This window comes from Dipodomys spectabilis, unplaced genomic scaffold, assembly GCF_019054845.1.
Source record: "Dipodomys spectabilis isolate Male_0828 unplaced genomic scaffold, ASM1905484v1 ptg000422l, whole genome shotgun sequence".
In the NCBI taxonomy this organism is placed as follows: domain Eukaryota; kingdom Metazoa; phylum Chordata; class Mammalia; order Rodentia; family Heteromyidae; genus Dipodomys; species Dipodomys spectabilis.
This window is the reverse complement of record NW_024871099.1, coordinates 5,467,694-5,486,607: the sequence shown is the minus strand read 5'-3', so window position 1 is coordinate 5,486,607 and position 18,914 is coordinate 5,467,694. Positions and strand designations below refer to the sequence as shown.

The following is an 18,914-nucleotide window of genomic DNA, read 5'->3' as shown; positions in this document are numbered from 1 at the left end:
CAACTTTCCCAAAGTAAGACCTACTGCCTTGTTTCTCTCTTGTTGGAAGAAATTAAACCAAGGCCAGATGTGAGAGGCTTGGGAGCATCCCTGGACCTTCTACTAGACAACACAGTACAGTGGCTAAGAGTGAAGGCTCTGAAGTTCCTACCCAGCTCCTCTGCTCTGTAAGCAGCTTCATCACTCTGTGCCTCAGTTTCCATGTTACTAGGGGGGGGGGTTATTGCAGCAGTGACATCACAGAATGGCCATAAGGCCTGAGTGAGATCATGCGCGTAGAATGCTGACAGCAGGTCCTGGCACAGAGTCAGCACCCATTATTGTCAATTACTACTGCTTTTCTTCCTCCGTGAAGCCAGACACTGTTGGCTGCCTCACCCATCTGACACGCTCCATTCCCTTTCACTCTGGCCTCCTCTGCTTGAAAGGCTGAGCAGTTCAATGAAATTTCCTGGCTTCTTTTGGGAAAAGGAGGTTATATAAAACATTGCAGGCCAATTCCCCTTTAAATTTAAGTATACATGTATGGATATGTGCACATATATGGATATGTGTATCTGTATGTGTGTTTTCTTTTGAAGGGCAGTCCTGGGGTTTGAACTCCAGGGCCTTGCATTTGGTTTTGGGGGTCCGGTCGTGGGGCCTGAACTCTGGGCCTGAGTGTTGTCCCTCAGCTCTTCAGCTCAAGGCTAGCACTCTACCACTTGAGCCACAGCGCCACTTCCGGCTTTTTTTTTTTTTCTCCTGCTTATGTGGTGCTGAGGAATTGAACCTAGGGCCTCATGCATGCAAGGCAAGCGCTCTACCACTGAGCCACTTTCCCAGCCCAGGCCTTGCATTTGGTAAGCAAGCATGCTACCACTTCAGCAACACTCCCAGAACTTTCTACTTCAGTTTATTTAAAAGATAGATAGTCTTGCTTTTGCCTGGGCTAGCCTCAGATGGTAATCCTCCTACTTCTGCCTCCCAAGTAATTTGGAGTACAGGAGTCCACCAACCATGACCAATCTGTAAATACAGGTGTTGGGGGGGAGGGGAAGGGAGGCTGGTACTGGGGCTTGAAATCAGGGCTTGAGTGCTGTCCCTGAGCTTCTTTGTGCTCAATGCTAATGAGGGCTCTACCACATGAGCAACAGCACAACTTCAGCTCTTTTTAGTAGTTGATTGAAGAGTCTCATGGGGACTTTTCTGCCCCAACTGATTTCTAACCATGATCCTCAGATCTCAGCCTCTTGAGTAGCTAGGATTACAGGCCTAAGCCACTGGAGCCCGGCTTGTAAGTATGTATTTTTAGAGAGATGCCTATCACTATTAAAAATGAAAATGCTGGGGTTGGGAAGGTGGCTGAGTGGTAGAGTGCTTGCCTTGCATGCATGAGGTCCTAGGTTCAATTCCTCAGCACCACATAAGCAGAAAAAGTTGGAAGTGGCACTGTGGCTCAAGTGGTAGAAGGCTAGCCTTGAGCTGAAGAGCTGAGGAACAGCGCCCAGGCCCAGAGTTCATAGACCCATGACTGACAAAAAAAAAAAAAAAAAGGAAGGAAGGAAGGAAAGGAGGAAGGATGGACGAAAGGAAGGAAGGAAGATAGAAAGAAAGAAAGCGCTACAAAGACAACTAAATAAACACAATGAAAGCAAAATTCCCATACCAGTGACCAGTAGTCATTCATGTACAACTTAAAATTACCTGATGTAGAAGAATTTGGGCTCAATGTATTACTGAAAATTTCTTATCTTTCTTTTCTACTGGGGGGGAAAATATCGTAAGATCTGATAGTGCCCATCATTTCCACAGGATAACAATGAGATGAGAGGGCCGGTGGGGGTGGGGTGGAGGAGGAGCTCTAGAAAGAAGACACAATATCCTGTTTGCCACAATTGTAAGAATCACTGTTCAGAAATTAGGTGATCTGTCTGTGATCTCCCAGTTTTCCAGTTAAAGAAATAGGCTAAGTATAATCTTCCTTTCCCCTCTATACCCTTCAGCAGAAAGGCCTTATCTGACCACCTTATCTAAAATTTTCCTGGTGACTCCAGCTCTCTTCCTTTCTCCCTTTATTCCTCCCTCCCCAACTTCTGAGACAAGATTTCACATAATATGGCCTAGGTTGGCCTTGAACTGAATTCTAGATCTGTAAGTCAGAGACCTGACGCCCTATCCTTTCCCTGCTTTCTTGATCTCTATTAACTTCTACAGTATTCACCCTCATCACTTATCCCGCATTTACTTCTGTCTCACCTGACAGTAGAACACTAGATCTTTCTGGCAAAGCGTTTGCCTGTTCTTGCTCATTCCTGAATTCCTAGCTGGGATCCTAACACAAGTGCACATACATATAATTATGGAGTTAAAAAAAGGAAAGAAATGAATGTGGGACCTTCTTCCAGTTCTCTCAGACCTTGGTTATCAAGGGGAAAATATCAGTCTTTCTGCAGTATGAGAGGCAATACTAGGAATTCACTGGGAATCTGGGACCTTTTATCACATTAAAAAAAGAATTGTGAGATTAAAGCCTATCACTGAATCCATACAATATAAATTAATAACTGATATGAAATGAGGGAAAAGGGACACATTTTCCCTAGATGAATTCCAGTTAATAAGCACAGAAGGAATGAGGGATATACAAAATTCACCATTAGGAAGATTGCTCAGTAATAATTATAGTAGGTAAGATTCATCCACACATGGGTGCTAACATTACTTGCTAAAAGGTATTTCTTTTTGTGTGCTGGTCTTGGGGGCAGGATCTAGGCACTTGTCCCGAGGCTTTTGTACTCAAGGCAAACGCTCTACCACTTGGAGCCAGAGCGCCATTTCTAGCTTTTTGGTAGTTAATTGGAGATAAGAGTCTCACAGATTTTCCTGCCTGGGTGGGCTTTGAACTTCAATCATCAGATTTGAGACTTCTGAGTAGGGAAAATTATAGCTGTGAACCACCATCGCTCAGCTGCTAGAAGTTTGAGGAGAGGCAGAATATTAGCAGTCTCAAAGTATCTTCCCCAAGATATTCATTAGTTACAAAACAAAAAGTAACTCAGCAGTAAGACAGTAGGCAGAGAAACCATCTTAACTAAGTGACCCAAATGATCATCACAAATAAATTCACACAGGCACACCGATGCTGGAGGAAGGATCCTGTGGTATTCTTCCAAATAACCAACAACTTCAGTGTGTCAAGAAAAAAATCATCACAAACTCGATTTTAGACATTGTAACAGCCCTCTTCCAAAGGGTCAAGGTCACCATGAAAGACAAAGAAAGACTGAGGAATTGTTACAGTTGGAAGAGATTAACTTGACAACTATGTATACAAAGTATATGAAGTAATGTAGGATCCAGGAGAGGATCTCAGAATGGAAAAGGGATATCAGGAGAAAAACTGGTAAAATCTGATGAAAATTTGTCATTTGGTTAATAATGAACCACATTATTAATTTCCTGATTTCCACCATCATGCTACAGTGGGGTACAGGATGGTAACATGGGAGGAAATTGGGTAGAGGGCAACTATAGAAATAATTTTATAACCCTAAAGCTACTTAAAAACAGCATTAATAACTAAGTGGGCTAAAAAGACATCTTTTGATGAAAACCTGGTGTGTGTGTGTGGCGGGGGTGGAGGGGGTGGGGGTGGGGGGAGGGCCACAAGCAAAGCTCTGTCAGTAATACAAGACCTAGTAAATAGCCCAGAGAGGTTCCAACTGATTCTGCTCAGATCCCATAGCTTAGCTGACTGATGTCTGAGATTCAGCCCGTACTACTACTCCCTGAGTGCAGACTTTCTGCCTATCTTTTACAGTTAGGGACTCTTGGTTCTTCAGGAACCAGACAACACTCATACCCCAGGCACCCTTCCAACAAAAGTTGGCATACTCATTTGCAACTATCTCCCTGCAAAACTTTAAGGACACACATCCTGAAATCAAGTTCACTCACTTCTGGAGGCTAAGTAAGCGGGGAAATAGTAAGTTCAAGGTCAGCCTAAGCTTTGCAGCAAGATCTTGTCTTAAAACAAACCAACCCAAACTGGGCACCAGTGGTTTATTCCTATCTATAATTCTAACTACTCAGTATTTGACAATCTCAGTTCCAAGTCAGAGGGGCAGCAAAGTCTATGAGACTCTTATCTCCAATTAATCTCCAAAAAAGCTGAAAGTGGAGCTATGACTCAAATAGTAGAGTGGAAAAAACCCAAGAGTGCCCCAAGTTCCAGCCTCAGTACCAGCACAAACAAAAACAAAAACCTTACTTCACTGTCTAAAATCCATCTTATACTACAAAAAGAGGGTGACATCCACCAGATCAAAAAATCCTATGTATAAAAACTATTCAAAACCTATGTTTTGAATATTTATAGCTTAGAGGATAGGTATGCACTACTATGCCCAGGTATTGATTGAGATGGGTCTTTGCAAAGATCTCAATTTCTCTCTCTCTCTGCCTCTGTCTCTGTGTCTCTCTCTGTGTCTCTCTTTCTCTCTCTCCATTTCTTTCTTTCTTTTTTTTCCCTTTTTTTTGTGTTTTTTTTTTTTTGTTTTGTTTTGTTTTTGGCCTCAAACCTGTTCTCCTGATTTCTACCTCCTGATTAGTTGGGATTACAGACAGGAGCCACCATTCTTAGCCCTACACTATATATTTAACCTACAATGAAAGCAGCACATTCACACAGTGTATATGGGGGGGGGGGTACTGTTCTGCATCCTGATTATAGTAGTAGTTTCACAACTGAACAGCTTTGTTTAAACTCAAGTAATGGTGGGGCCATCAGTGAAGTTTGCTGAATGCAAATTTTTTAACAAAACTTTAACACAATTTTGATTTTTGTTAAAAAAATACAAAATCAGGGCTGGGAAGGTGGCTCAGTGCTAGAGTGCTTGCCTTGCATGCACGAGGCCCTGGGTTTGATTCCTCAGCACCACATAAGCAGGAAAAAAAAAAAGAGCCAGAAGTGGCACTGTGGCTCAAGTGGTAGAGCACTAGCCTTGAGCTGAAGAGCTTAGGGATAGTGCCCAGGCCCTGAGTTCTGGCCCCACGACTGGCAAAAGAAGGAAGGAAGGAAGGAAGGAAGGAAGGAAGGAAGGCAGGAAGGAAGGAAGGCAGGAAGGAAGGAAGGAAGGAAGGAAGGAAGGAAGAGAGGAAGGAAGGGAGGGAGGGGGGGAAGGAGGGGGGAGGGAGGGGGGGAGGGAGGGAGGGAAAGAAAAGAAAGAAAGAAAGAAAGAAAGAAAAAAAGAAAGAAAGAAAGAAAGAAAAGAAAAGAAAATCAACACACTGATGTACACTTAGGCACAAGGATTTCCAAGACATAGCTCACTTGATGGGGAGGCACACTCCAGAAGCATGCATAGTACACAGTTGCTCTTTTTCTTACACAGCAGACTAGGATAAAAGGCAGACATGTACATGAAAAGCAACGTTCTGAATGGGAAAATGGTGGGCAGGAAGCCACTCAATGACTGATACTATTTACCTTGGGGGGGGGGGGCGGGGGGGGGGAGGGGGAGGGGGAAATGTGAGGCTTGTGGATGGTTGGAGGGACAGTGAAGGACACTTTTATTTTCCCTTTGACACTCTTCTGTGTAATTCAAAGAAAAGTAATAAAGACATATCTGTGTATTGGCTGTAAAACTGAAGCAAAGAAACAGCCACACAGTACTTACCCTTGGAATGTTCTGGACACTAGTGTGTCTTGAGGGTCCCAGCAGAGCTCATGTCAAAGGCCAGGCATCTGGGCAGAGGGGGCGGGGGGAAAGAGGTCATGTCTATGGTCAACTGGAGCCTTCCCTATATAATGTCTACACCACAAACACTAGTGTATTCATCCCCTTGACAAACACTGCACACCTGCTGTGTGCCAGGCACTGAGAATAGACCAATCAGTGTCCAAGGCAGTCACTGTCCTCAGGGAGTGGACCTTCTAGTGGTGAGGAAGACAATGAGCAAATATACCATACCATCAGGAGTGGTGAGTGCCTTGATGGAAACTAAGAGGAAGAGATGGTGAGGGGGTTCCTGCTTCACAGTGTGCTATCACAAACTCTACGGATACCCTGGAAAGAGCCTTCTGGAAGCAATGGCCAGTACAGAGGCCCTGGGGCAGGAACATGGAAGGGACACTTCAGGAGCAGTCAACAGGCCAGATGGACTGCTGTGAGGTGAGTAAGGGGTGGGTGATGGGGGCAGGAAGGTACAGGACAGACGGGGCATCCTTTCAGAGACATTTCCTTCACATAGAGGAATGTAAGCAAATGAACGACAGAGATAGGGCACTTGTACTGACTTGTAATTTTATCTTATGAATTCACAATTATTTAGTACGGTTGCTTCTAGTTGAATGGATTATTTCCTGGATGAATGAATGTCTCCAGGTTGAGAATCCATGGTCTGTATGAATTACCATCACATTCCAGGTACCACACAGCCAGGAGTTAGGAAGGTATGGGTAGGTATTAAACAATCCCTCATTTGTGTGCCACTGTCCTGAGCTAACTTGCTTTCTACCAATAACCCTAAGAGTTTTCTGTTACAGATGAGGAAACTAAGGCACAGAACAGGTGAAGAACCCACAAGCTGAGGCTGTCCAGGCAGCCCAACTGCAGAACCTGCTTGGGACCCCTGAGCAAGACCAAACAGGTTAAAGACTGTTAGTGGAAGGAGGCTGACTGCAGGCTAGCTATGCCTCCACCTTGCTTCCCCAATCATTCAACAACTCAAAGTCAAGGTCAAACTCAAATGCCAGCCAGGTCTTCTGGAAATCTCCCAGGAGGGAAACCCAACAAATGGCAGGCCTTATTTCCAGAATTTGAGAGTCAGGATGAAATCAATAACCCTGCCGCTCTGAGGGAGTCCCAGAGAAGCCCAAAGGTCTTCCTGTTTTTAAGTCAGGAATCTCAGTAGGTAGACAGATAAAGAGGTATGGACTTGGGGTTGGAGGTCTGGCTTAGGTAGTAGACCATCAGCCAATGAGCAAAAATGTCTGATACCAAATTTGAGTCTCGAATAAATAAACAAACAAATAACCAAGCCTTTTGGCCATTGTGGGTGGCAGCCCATTATTATAATCCTAGCTACTCAGGAGATGGAAACTAACAGCTTTTTCTGTTTATATGGTACTGAGGAATCAAACCCAGGGTTTCATGCATTCTAGGCAAGCACTCTACCACTAAGCCATATTCCCAGCCCTCCAGGAGACTCTTATCTCTAATTAACTACCAAAAAGACAAATATGGTGCTATGGCTCAAAATGGTAGAGCACTAACCACAAAAGCTCAGGGACAGTGCAGAGGTCCTGAGTTCAAGCCCTAGGACTGGCAAAAAAAAGGAGGAGGGATAGTCTTGTCAGGACCACATTTTTTTTTTCTACCACTGGAGCACTACTTCTGGCTTTTTTTGTTTATGTGGTACTAAGGAATCAAACCCTGGGCTTCATGCATGCAAGGCAAGCACTCTACCACGAAGCCACATTCCCAGCCTAAAACCACATTTTTAAATAAATAAATTATAATACCCAAGCTTAAAGGAAGGAAACCAATTATATCCAGAAACCAAAATATTTGTAAAACAAAACAAAATTTAAGGTATAATAAGATATATATGCTTATTCTTTTTTTAAAAAAAGTTTTACTGGCATCTTATTTGTTCGAGGGAGCTTCCCTGGGACATTCTATCACCCCCTCTCTATCACTCTTCTATGTTTTGGGTTTTTGTTTTTGTTTTTTGGTCGGTTTTGGAGCTTGAACTCTGGGCCTGGGCACTGTCCCTGAGCTCTTCAGCTCAAGATTAGCGCTCTACCATCTGAACCACAGTGCCACTTCTGGTTTTCTGGTGGTTAATTGGAGATAAGAGTCTCAGACTTTCTTGCCCTGGCTGGCGTTGAACCCGATCCTCAGATCTCAGCCTCCTGAGAAGCTAGAATTACAGGTGTGAGACTCCAGCACCCGGCTTTTATGCTTATTTTATGAGACTTACAACAACTGTAATGCCATATGGAAATACTTGGTTCCTACAGTGGCCAAATCACAGGTGTTGATAACAAATTTGTGTTTTGTTATCCTGATTGATAAGGAAAGGAAATGCTAAATTTTGCTTGGATGGTACAGAAACTAGATGTAATTTTTTTCCCCAGTCAACTTCACAATCCTGTAAACTTCTACCCCAATGCGTTCATAGACACAAAATTAAGAACTCCCAACTTGGGCTGGAGCTAAACTAGGTATAGAGCTTGCCTAGTACGTGGAAGGTTCTAACTCAGAGAAAAAGAACCCCTCAACTGGCCCAGCAGAGGATGAAAATGGAGCAGCAGGTCCAAGAGGAGGCAAAGTGGGGGGCAGATTCAACTTCATGAACTTAGTGCAGGGAGAGATCCTGCATGCCATCCTTCTGGCCCACCCTGCACCCACTGTCTTTCCTAGATCAGCCTTTTGGACTTCATTTATTTTCAGTTCACATATCTTCTTTTTTTTATTCTATTTTATTTTTTTAAATTTTTTATTGTAAAGATACTATACAGAGGGTTACAGTTACATGAGCAAGGTAATGAGTACACTTCCTATTGAGCATTGTTACCCCCTCCATTGTTTGCCCCCTACCATCCCTTCCCTCCCTACCTTCCCCAAGGTTCTTTTTTTTTATTTTTAATTGTGATTAAGTGATTACATAATTTCCCAAATTTCACAGTACTGTGGAATAATGATGCTCATTTAAAGTCACAAGTTCATTCTAACTTTCCTGGAGCAAATTGTCTGTCATGGTCTATAACATGTAACAGTGTACACATATACACCATACATGTGATCAGCAGCATGGGGATATTTAGTAGTGGTTGGACCAGATGAGTGGAAGTTCTTTGTTTCTTAAGTCCTGTTAATTTTGTCGTATCACCTAACATTTTGGATTAGCATCCACTTATCAGGGAGACCATGTACCATTTGTCTCTTTGCTCTTAGTCCACATATCTTCTATGTGAATAGCCTTCTCACAGGTGAGAGAAGGATGAGAAGTAGAGAAGGATGTACAGAGTCCAAGCCTGACCTGATCATAAAGCTACTGTATCACCTTCTCTATTCCTCGCCTGGAAGCCAAGATGATCAGAGCCAGTGAACACCTACCAGTCCAACATGTTGGGACCAAGGGGAAGGAGATGGTTTAGCTCTCTGTGCATTTGTTAATTTGGTTGGGATATACTTGGGGAGCTGCCAGGGGAATAAACCAACACAAAAGAATGCAGAGCCCTGAAAGAAGAAACAGAGTCCTAGCAACCTCACTGGAAGCCCTGGATCCTACTACTCCTGAAGCCATTACAAGTAGACTCTTTCACATTGACTCTGAATCTCTCTCTCTTCCTTCCTTCCTTCCTTCCTTCCTTCCTTCCTTCCTTCCTTCCTTCCTTCCTTCCTTCCTTCCTTCCTTCCTTTTCTTCCTCTCTCTCTCTTTCTTCCTTCCTTCCTTCCTTCTTTTCTTTTCTTTCTCCCTATTCTCTTTTTCTGGTGCTGGTACCGGGGTTTCAACTCAGGGCCAGGGAGCTTTCCCTTAGCTTTTCCACTCTACCACTTGATACACACCTCTACTTCCAGCTTTTTGCTAATTAGAGATAGAGTCTCACAGACTTTCTTGCCCTGGCTAGCTTCAAACAGTGATCCTCAGATCTCAGCCTCCTGAGTTGCTAGGATTATAGGTATATGCCATTGGTGCCCAATCTGACCATTTATTTTCTGAATAAGCAGGCTGATTTGAATTTCTATTTGGTCACACAACTAAATGGCTCCCAACAGAATATAAAGGACACAGGCCACTGTCATTCTTGCTGATTCCCAGAGCTCAGTACCAGGCCATCTAGGGAAGCACAGAATAGTTACTATACATAGAAACAGCAAATACTGAAAAACACACACTTAAAAAAATACTCTTGGAAATAGCCCCCTGGGCAATTGTTATCCCTCAACGGTCTATGAAGTCTTAACATTTTTGATTTTTCAAGACGTTTGGCAAGGCATTAGGGAACCAGAAAGACCCAGAGCATTTTCTTTTATCACCAGACTTGCCATTAACAAAATTCCTGGGATAATCAGAAGCCCCTGCAATAAAGTTCTTGTAAAAATTTTAATAGCATCTTTTAAATTGCAATGGAAATTGCTTTTCTGCCAGTCTATTTTTCTCTTTCCTTCTCTACAGTTATGCATATGTTTTTGTTTTTTCTTTTTCTTTTTTGTGCCAGTCCTGGGGCTTGAACTTATTAGGGCCTGGGTGCCATCCCTGGGCTTTTTTTTTTTTTTTGGTCTGATCATGGGGCCTGAACTCTGGGCCTGGGTGCTGTCCCTCAGCTCTTCAGCTCAAGGCTAGCACTCTACCACTTGAGCCACAGCGCCACTTCCGGCTTTTTTTTTCTTTTTGCTTATGTGGTGCTGAGGAATCGAACTCAGGGCTTCATGCATGCAAGGCAAGCGCTCTACCACTGAGCTATCTTCCCAGCCCCTCCCTGGGCTTTTTTGTTCAATGCTAGCACTCCACCACTTGAGCCACAGCTCTAGTTCTGGCTTTTTTGGCGATTAACTGGAGATAAGAGTCTCACGGACTTTCATGACTATGCTGTCTTAAAACTGAGATGGTCAGATCATAGCCTCCTGAGTAGCTAAGATTATACCAGTGCCCAACTAAAGATCTGCTTTTAAAGAACTAAATGCAATTGGACATAACACTGCAAGCCTGGAATTCCAGCACCTGGAAGGAGCTGTGGCTCAAATACAAGAGCCAAAGAAGTTCAGGGACAGCACCCAGACCCTGAATTCAAGCTTCATGACTGGTATATATATCAGACCTTTAGTGGACTGGATATCTGCTTCCTGCTGACTGAAGGAAACAGTGGAGGATCGTCCCTCTACTCTCCCTCACGGGGCTGAAAGGTAAAGGCTAAGAATCTATAGAAACAACAGGAAAGAGGTGGAGGAAGTCAGGACCCAAGATCCCTGAGCCTCACCTGAGACCATCTGGAAAGGTCTCAGCAATCCTAGCATGTCCATGGCTGTGACACGTGTAACACATGGTCCATCACAGACCAAGCATCAGCTTATAGCAAGAGTGGATTTCCAGAAAAAGAACTGATGGGGGAGGGAAGCATTGTGGCTTTACTCCTGGGCCTTGGGGACTGGCTCTGGGTGAAACACATGAAATTTTGCTGCAATTACTGAGGAAAAGAAATGGGATGATAGGCAGGGGAGTGCCTAGGGCTTCTTTGCTAACCCCTAGGGTGAATTCTTGATACATTACCTGAGTGGTGACTCCAGTCAGGCCAGTTCTAGGGTTTTCAAGTCTCTAAGCCATTAACTTTCCCTTTGCAGTTTAAGCTAGAGAGATTTTTGTCATTTATAACAGAAATAACAGAATAGCAAAGGTCATCAAGAATGAATGCAGCGTATCTTTGTTTTTGGGTGAACGTGACCTCATGGGTGCTGACAAAACAAGACTATGTTGTGTTACTCCAGGAGTGGTAGGGGAAGAAAAAGGGGGAAAAATCCCCACAAAGTACTGTGTTATCAGAAACTGAATGTAAAGTGCTTGGATCTAGGGTTCAGGGTGCTCAAATGAGTTATATAAAACCCATGATCAGCCCCAGAGACCTCTAGGAGATTTTGCCTTGAACTCCCCTGAGCACAGGCCTCCAGGGAGACTCTAGAGGGTTAACTGGGAGGCAGGGAGTGAGGTGTTAAGCCCCCATCATCACCATTTCACTTACAGTAGCTCCTTTTTTTCCAATTCAGGGATGAACCAATCAAAGTTCTCCAATTCTATATTTCTGCTAAAAAATTAACCTCTTCTATTGTATTTCAGAGTATTTACATGTCAATGATCTTGATCTTGGTCCTCTCTGAAGCAGGAATCATCACTGTGACTTTGGGTGAAGAGTTTCTACACTTGCTTGGGCTAGCCAGGGAGCGGCTCCCCTGACCCAGGCCAGGCAGCACACTGGGCTTTTCTGTTCTTATACTTCTGGACCTATTTTTCCTATTCCTCCTTCATACTTCCATCTCCATTAATGGAAGGGATCATCCACTCACACATCTTTGACTCCTGCTACAGTTTGAATACAAATGCAAATCAAAGGCCCATGTATTGAAGGATTAATTCTCAGCTTTGCTATTGGAAGGTAGTAGAACCTTTAAGAGGCAGAGCCTGGTGGGAGATTTTAAGTCATTAGGGGTGTGACCTTTCTTTTTGTTTTGTTTTCAGTATATGTTACTTAGACTGGCTTCAAACTTCCTATTCTCTCGTTTCTCTCTACAGAGTGCTAGGAATTTAGTCAGATGCTACCAGGCCTGGCTTTTTCCTCTCTTTCTTTTGCTTCCTGGAACCATGAGATGAGCAGCTTCCTCCATCATACAATCCTACTGTGAGGCACGGCTTTGACACAGGCCCCAGAACAACAGGCCAAGCAGCCATGGACTGAAACCTCCAAAACTGAGCTAAAATAAAGCTTTACTCATTTTAAGTTACTTTAGGTACTTTGTTACAGTAAAGCAAAGCTGACTCAAACAACTCCCCTTTACTTGGTCCTTCCTAAGAAAGAAAAGGTGGCAAATCTGACTGGTCAGACACTGACTGTGTTGGCACCTGCCTTCAAGTGGCCAGGATTGCCAGTCTGCTAGAACCACAACAGAGATGGGAGGAGGTTCCCATCTCTTTTTGGTCTCAGAGTAGGACGCACACACTGGGGAATGTCTGCTCAATCTCCAGGAGACCTGGCCACAGGCCTTCCTTTGGCCCAGGTGGTAAAAGCAGAACCAGTCCTTTTTCTTCCATGTAGCCAGCTGTGAAAGTGGCCAGTCCAGGTGCTGCAATCTAGGCCTCCTGCAGCCTTTCATCGTAAGCCTTCTCCTTTCTGGACTTCAGCAGAGCCTCATATCAGGGCACCAGGAACTCACTCACCTCCTAATAAAGTAGCTCCTCATGTTTCATTTAGAGCTGACTGCCCATCCCCATCTTGTTTTTTGCAATTGTGATTTAGGGAAATAGCTCTTCATTTAACTGCTTCTGCCCACATTCTAACAAAGAAAAGCTGATCTGGGAGGAAAGGACTTTGCCTTGGGAAATCCAGGCCCTCAATGGCTGCTGAGATCATCTTGCAATTAATCATATTTTCTCTTCTGACCTATATTCTATTAATAACCTACACAAAAGATTCAGCATGGCTTCTTTCATTGATGGATGTCATCCACAATATAACTTCTCTGGGTCAGTGGTTTCGAGGACGTCACCTTCTAAACACCTGTGTCCAAAAGCAAGCGTTCTGGAACGATGCCCAGAGCTCAGAGCTGCAGGGATTCCACCACTCCCAGGGGTCCTATGACAGGCTGGTCCAGGTGACTCTCTGGCCAAGTTGCTCAAAGATGGATCTCCACAGAGAAACCACTCAGAGAAAACAACACTGTGTGAGCATTTCAGGCACAGTAGACCCGCCAAATGTCGAAGTGTGACATTGCCAACTACATGCGATGTGGAGCATAGGGAACTCAGTCCCTGGGTGGGAATGGAGATTGAGGAACAATTAGGCAATTTCTTTTTTCTTTTTCCAGTCCTAGAGCTTGAAGTCAGGGCCTGGGTGTTGTTCCTGAGCTTTTTCACTTAAGGCTAGTACTCTACCACTCTTGAACCACAGTTTTATGTCTGGTGGTTCACTGGAGATAAGGGACTTTCCTGCTTGGTCTGGCTTTGAACGGTGATCTTCAGATTTCAATTTCCTGAGTAGCTGGGATTACAGGTGTGAGCCACTGGCACCCCACTTAGGCAACTGCTGAAGAGTTAGCAACCTCAGTGACATGCTATGCTCCTCCCACTGACTGAGGTCCAGAATTCCTGCTGAGTTTCTGAATCCATGTGTTACCCTGCAAATTCTCTCTCTGGGTATAAACACATGTTTTGGTTTTGATTTGATGACATGCCAGGCACTGTTTTAATTCTTTAATTATCAACTGATTTAATCCATGTAATAACTGATGGAAGAGATAGGAATGTGGCTCAGTGAGTACTTGCCTAGCATATATGAAGCCTGGGGTTCGATTCCTCAGTACCACATAAACAGAAAAAGCCGGAAGTGGCACTGTGGTCAAGTTGTAGAGCCCTAGCCTTGAGTAAAAGAAGCTCAAAGACAGTGCCCAGGCCCCGAGTTCAAGCTCCATGACTGGCAAATAAATAAATAAATAAGTAAAATAATAACTGATGGAAGTTCTACCAGGATCACCATTTTAATGAAGTACAGAGAGGAAGCTTGCCCAAGATCAGCCAGCAGTTAGGTGGCAAAGGCAGGATAAGGCAGCCAAATGCATTCCAAACTGAAACACTTACAACAGCTATGACCTGGGCCACATAGCATATAGAGTCTGCCAACAGCCACTGGCAAAGACTAGTAGGGGACTCAGAAACTCAACGAAGAGAGATGGATGAAGAATCAAATATTTCTACTGAACTAGGCTGAGCAGAAGCCTTTAGGAGGATGACTTGGGGTCTGAATTAATTCTCAAGAGGACAGGAGCTGGGAACAGCTTCTCTTTACATTATTCTAATACCAGTCTGTCATTTTAAGGCTAAGTCCAGCATTTGGCCCAAGTGCATTATGGTCTGTAGGCCCTAGGCTCATGAGCCAGGGAAATCCTGCAGAGCTCATAGAACCTTTTTCTTCCTGTCACCAATCATTTGCTGGATATGCCAATAGTTAAGCCCCTCTCTGCACTTCTATGAAAACAGTGGTCTCAACCACTGTGTGCATTTCCACAAAGCACTCTCCAGACCTTACTAATCAGATGGACATCAGAACAATAGTCAGGCTGCCAAAATAGGTCAGGCTTTAGTTTTTAGTCCTCTTTTTCATAACAAATTGAAAGGGAAGAATGACAAAAATCCACTAATAGTGAGGTATTTATGGTTACTTAACCTCTCAGTATTTTCACTCCATGAAAACTGTGTAGAGCAGGACCTACCATGCAGTTATTAAGTGTTAGTAACTAAGGGTGAGTTGCCATTATTTCAACTGCTGGTGACATGGTGGGTTTACCTGGACTGGTGGGACCTTGAGAAGCCTCAAAGTCCAACTCTTTGATCAATCACATACACACAGAAAGTCATTGCTTGGATTCTGATTACTTAGAATACAAAGAAGAGGGTCCAGATCACTAAGCAAAAGCCAGCTCTAGTAGGCAGGAAATGGACCTATCATGGCTGCCAACTGCCCACCTGGCAGCCATTCTTCCTTCCTTCTCAGAATGGTCAGCCCTGACTACATTTCCCAACCTTCCTTGCACCCAGAATAGCCGTAAAAGGTATAGGGACTTGGAGGAAAATTTCACCACTAGAAACTTACAAAATTGAACTTTGCATTTGTGCCCATTTCCCTACCTCATACTAAAGTGGTTTTCTCCCAGATTTCAAATTATACATAGTGCATCACGAAGGGCAGGTCACCAAATGCCTGTTATATGAATTGAATAAATGGAGTAGCTGTAGGGCATATTATTTATTTTCCAAAAAATGTGAATTCACAGTAAGTTCATGTACATATATTCTTGTTTCTAGATGGAGCATTTGCCAAGGTAGAGCACTTCCCATCAGTGGATGAGATAGAAATAGGAAGAGCTAAGGCCACTGCTTTGATTGGAACATGTAGTCAGGGATAGGGCCAGAGCTCGGTGATAGAGTACTTACCTAGTATACATGAGGTTCTGTATATTCCCAGTGTGGCAAAAAAGCAGAACAACAAAATACAGCCATGTATTCTCTCTGGAAGAATATACCTGAAGTGGGTGTGACCATGGGAGGGGAACTAGGTGGGGCTAGGGACAGGGGAAGGGCACTGACTGTACACCTATTTTTATACCCTTTGAATGTTTCATCACTTGCATATTCTCTTCTCATTCAAATAAATAAATAAAAGTTGTTTTGTGTTTTTTTTTTTCAGACTGTCTTCTTAAAGGTTGCAATGATTCACACGTTCTCCGGCAACTAGGGAGAATACTTACTGAGCTCATTAATGTCCTATATATTTCTCCTTCGAGGTTGTTCTTTTTTTTTTGTTCTTTTCCTTTTCTGAACCTGGTGTGAGCTGAAAATGTCACATTGTATGTTCTGATAATCTGATATTCCTCCTGATCTCCAGCCTTTCCCCCACCCCCACCCTCACACCTCCACTGGCAGATCCAGCATGTACCAGCATTACATGAAGGAAACCCAGGCCAGGGTTGGAGCCAGGTCTGAGGACCTGCAGGCTTTGATAGGAGTAGCAGCCAGGGGTTTACCCATCATACTAGGGTTTTAAATTCACCTTGGCTGAGCTGTCCCCACCAACGAAGTTACCTAGGGTCTCCTAAATGCCTTAAAAGCCCCTCAGAAAGGGTGTGAGAGACCACAGCAGCAGCAATGACTGCTCTTGGGGACCAAGGGAAGAAGGATGTGGGAGAATCAAGCTCATAACAATACTTCTGTCTTCTCACTCCCTCCTGGAAGGCCCAGTCTCCCTCCAATGCTGGTCTAGAACCAGAAAGAGAGGCTTGGCCAGCCACCACTCTGAGTCCCTAGGGAAAACAAGGTTTTCCCTAAACAAAGAGAGCAAGGTCCCAAGATGATAGGAAAGTCAACAGAATGAAATCTATTAGGAGAAGGGATGACCAAGCAGCTCTGAGGAGGAGGGAAGGAAGAATAGGGGAGCATGAAAGAATATCAACCCGGGTAATAATTCTGTGCTATTCAAGTGAAGCATTCAGATGGGCCAATGTCTGGTACTGCAGCCTGAGATGCACTGAGTGCTGGCTGGCTGGCCCTTATCACAACCCAATAGCAGAGATAGGATTGAGGCAGTCTTTGGCCCAAGGTCCCCTTGCCCAGTATCCCCTTGCCCAGGATCCTTCAAGATTCAGCCTGGAGTGTGGACTAGTGTAGACTCAGGGGAAATAGGAAGTGGTTGAATGTCCATTAAAAGGACTCTTCAAACAAACTGATTCAGACACTCACACACTCCTTTGTGTTGAACGACTCCATTAGGAAGCTCCAAAATACATCCTGAGTCCATGTCCTTCTCACTCTTCCCAGGCCAGGCTGCCACCATCATTTTTCACCTGAAAAACTCCACCAAAACTGTCTCTGGTCTCTCTGAGCCCACTTCTACCTTCCTACATTTTATTCTCCACTCAGCCTCAGCAATGAAATTAAGCAGGAATCACATCAGGTTGCTTCTAACTTAAAAGTTTTCAATGTCTCAGCCAAGCACAGTGGGGTATTCCTAAAGCCCCAGCTACTCAGAAAGCTGAGTCAGGAGGATTACTTGAGTTTAAGAGATGGAGGCAAAGCTCAAGTCCTAGCACCAGTTAAGAAGGAAAAAAGGAAAGGAGGAAAGAAGAAGGAAGGAAGGAAGGAAGGAAGGAAGGAAGGAAGGAAGGAAGGAAGGAAGGAAGGAAGGGAGGGAGGGAGGGAGGGAGGGAGGGAGGGAGGGAGGGAGGGAGGGAGGGAGGGAGGGAGGGAGTCAGGGAGGGAGTCAGGGAGGGAGCGAGGAAGGAAAGGAAGAAAAGAGGGAGGGAGGGAGGGAGGGAGGGAGGAAGAAGGAAAGGAAAAGGAGGGGAAAAAAAAAAAGAATCTACTTCTTTGCCTGCCCTGAATCCCAGGTTGAGGTGGCAGTGGTTAGTTCTGGAGGTTACTCCACCCAACTCTGAATGTTTTGGTTATAATCTCTCTGTTTTCTTTCTCTGCCTCAATTGAAAACCCAGACTGTGGCCTCAATCCCTGCACTTCTCTTCCTGGTAATGTCAAAGGCAAGTGTGGGGGCAGTTTTTAGGGAGCAGGAGAAGCTTCTGACTCCCCAGAAGACAAACCCCTTCATGCACTTTATGAGGAGAGAAAAGCTCCTTGCCATAGATAAGCCAGGGCCTACACAGGCCTCATAGTCCCTCCCAATTTTACACTTTTCCTGATTAAGTAGCAGGACCAAAGTGTGTCTTTTACCTTTCATTGTCATATGCGTGGCAGTACCCCACCAACACAGACAGCCCCTCCTACTGGGTCCTTGTTCTACACTCCCAGCTGTATAATGTGACATGGTATGAATAAACCTAACTGATTTGTGCCCACTGTCCTATTCAGGGATAGTAGACCACACATACTCTCTCTCCTCTCCCTCTTTACCCAGCCCACTCCTGGTTGTGGGGCTTGAACTCAGGGACTGGGCATGGTTCCTGAGCTCTTTTTCCTCAAGGCTAGCCCTCTACCACTTTGATCCACAGCTCCACTTCCAGATTTTGAGTGGTTAAGGGTCTCACAGAGACTTTTCTGCCCAGGCTGGCTTTGGACCATCATCCTCAAATCTCAGCCTCACAGGCATAAGCCATTGGTGCCCAGCTTTTGCAATCTCTTGCTTTGACAAGTTAACTATTCTAAATAACCCTGGGCACAGCCATTTCCCACATTTGGCAACATCTGTAATCATCCCCACCCCCCACCCCATTCCCTAGTCCAGGAGTGGAATAAAGGAAGGGTATGCAGTGAAGATGGGTTGAGAATCCCCTCCCACCAGTCATGCCAAGCTGGCCTTTCCCCTGTCAACACTGCCAGGAATATGTGCTCTGCCTTCTTGCCTTTCCAAGAGGGGCAAATAGTACCTCAATAGGATTTAACTGTCATTTATCTCATGTGCAACAACATCAAGAAGCATGTCCTGTTTTCCAACTCGGACCCATGGCAGGGTGGCTGACATGTTCTCTCCCTGGACAGTGTTCTCATGCCACACTCAAAGCCTTCCCATTTGCTCGCACCCTCCCCTCAGAGGCTGCTGCTCCTTAGGCTCCAGGAAGGCAAGCAAAGCCTAGAGCCTGATATGCTTCCCAGAGCATTACAAGGCTAAGCATGACTTAGTTAGGTCTGCTTCCTGTGCACTTTATTTGCCAGTC

General features: G+C 44.5%; 1 protein-coding gene across 2 annotated transcripts in view; it reads right to left on the bottom strand.

The window, feature by feature from the left end:
- Sipa1l3 (signal induced proliferation associated 1 like 3) overlaps nucleotides 1–18,914 on the bottom strand; it is a 157,140-nt gene that overhangs the window by 77,207 nt on the left and 61,019 nt on the right. Inside the window, exon 1 of one of the 2 annotated variants that reach the window (XM_042668218.1) lies at nucleotides 5,661–5,685. The exons of the other annotated variant lie outside the window; for it this stretch is intronic. The gene's annotated coding sequence lies outside the window, so the exon portion shown is untranslated. Of the gene's footprint in view, nucleotides 1–5,660; nucleotides 5,686–18,914 lie in introns of those variants that run through there. 2 annotated transcript variants of the gene reach the window in all.